Raw genomic sequence first — 2,270 nt, 5'->3', positions numbered from 1 at the left:
CATCACCTGGGCGCATCACCACCTGGGCGCATCATCACCTGGGCGCAAAGTGCATCACCTGGGCGCATCACCACCTGGGCGCAAAGCGCATCACCTGGGCACATCACCACCTGGGCGCATCATCACCTGGGTGCAAAGCGCATCACCTGGGCGCATCACCACCTGGGCGCATCACCACCTGGGCGCATCATCACCTGGGCGCAAAGCGCATCACCTGGGTGCATCACCACCTGGGTGCATCACCTGGGTGCAAAGCGCATCACCCGGGCGCATCACCCGGGCGCATCACGCATCACCTGGGCGTGGAGTGCAGAAGGAAAGCTCTGGAACATCCAGGTTTACGCCCATAACCGGAGAACTCCGTGGTTAGGCGTGGCCACGCGTGGCCAAGGGACAGGGAGGAGGTCACCTCTGCAGAGTGAGAAGGGGCTTGTTCCCCAGAGGTAGGCTACAGGCAAACAGTGCGTACCATTAGTTCAGCTTGGGCTGAAAACCTGTTTATTTTTTTCCCCTTAGACTCTACGGGAATGAGAAGTGAGGGGCTGGGTTGCACCATACCGTCCATTCAGTCCTACTGCTCGCCATGCTCTGACAGCCGACGGGCTTCTGCAAACACGGCTGACCAAGTGATGCCAGGATGAAATGGATGCAGTAGATAAAGATGGGCACGGGTGGACTTGGATTAGGCTTCTGACATTGCCTCCCCAGGAAGCACCATACCCCCAACCAAGGAAATAACTCTGTTGATGAAATTGCCATGGCTGCCCCCAGAACTGGGGCAAACAGCCAAAAAGAGCTGTGGATGTTGGAAGGGGAACGTCATGGAATCTGTGCCGAGGTTGGTTAAATCCCATATCCACTACCATCCTTAAGGTCCATGGCAAGACCACTAAGGGAAAAGTTTCAAGTGTGCTGCAGGATGGGGCAGCCATATGAACACAGATCTTGAATAAACTGTCCAAAATAAAGTGGAATTCTACAAAGGAGGGGGGTGATAGTTTAGGAAAGAAAACCAAATAAGCAGTTGGGAACAGCTGGCTGAATGGCGAAATTAGAAGAAGAAGGTCTGGAGATTACTAGTGGATCCCAAAAGCTGTGTGAGACTGCTGCATGGTACTAATGGGAAAAAAAAAACAAAAACCAAAAACCCAAAACCACCCCAAAAAACAAAACAACTGTATCTTTCTTGTAGACCATCTTAATGGAAATGTATGTAGGATGTAGAAAGTAATTATGAAGCTGTAATCGATAGCACTGAAACCTCAGCTGGAGCCCTGTGCTTATTTTGACATTTAATAGTAAAGAAATACACCTACTTGGGGGAATCCTGAAAAAAAAGGCTGATAAGAAACACATTCATTAATGAAAAGCTGAAGGGGTTGTTTTTTCTTTTCCAGAACAAAGGCAGAACAGTAGAAAAGTCCTTCAGTGAATAAGCAGGCAAAGACGTAAACAATAAAGCAATTGCTCAGTATCAATTACGACTGCACCACGCTCATTAGCCACTGCCCACTGTAAAGGCTGTGGAAGGCTGGAGCACATCCTGGGGCAAGCATTCAGAGAAAGCCTTCAAATGATGTTTCGCTGCACCTATACCTGTCATGTTGCAGCCTGCTTCTGCCCGTCACTGCCATACAGCCCTGGTTCACCTCCCGTGCATATTGATAGGGGTGGCTGCATAAGTAAGGGTGGTGTGAGATTATGGCTCTTGAAATTGTTCAGCAAAAAGAAAACCTAATTTTATGCCAAGCTGAGATACCCAAGAACACCAATAACAGGCCAAACCCCAACCAAACAGTTGTTCTGGGTTTTCTCTTCTTTTTGCTAGAATTAAGAAATTCTGTATTTAAAAATAAGTTGTTGCACCTTCATCATTCACTGCTGTTTTATTAAGCAGCTGGTCAGCCCATCTGAGTTCATTTTAATCTGTGGAACCCAGGAATGGCATTACTCCCTGTGTTCTCTGCTGTCCTGGACCTTCTTGCTGTGATCATCCAGGTGAGTAAAGGCTGCAGAGCTGGCAAAGACTGGTCATGTCTCACAGTCAGGCTGTAGGTAGGCATCCTGGCCACTTCCAGAGGAAGTCCTGTCTGATGATGGGGTTGCAGAGGTTAACACCTGAACAAAACCGAGGAGGATCTGAAGCTGTGTGCTCGGAGCTTGGTGGTGGGAGGTGGCAATCTTCACGGTGCATTCTCTTGGGTCACGTGAACTTTGTGCTGTGCAAAAGGAATGGACTGGAAGGGAGGGAGGAAGGGAAAGATTATTCA

Source organism: Egretta garzetta, unplaced genomic scaffold, assembly GCF_000687185.1.
Source record: "Egretta garzetta isolate BGI_Z169 unplaced genomic scaffold, ASM68718v1 scaffold40, whole genome shotgun sequence".
Lineage (NCBI taxonomy): Eukaryota > Metazoa > Chordata > Aves > Pelecaniformes > Ardeidae > Egretta > Egretta garzetta.
Note: the sequence above shows the minus strand (reverse complement) of the source record.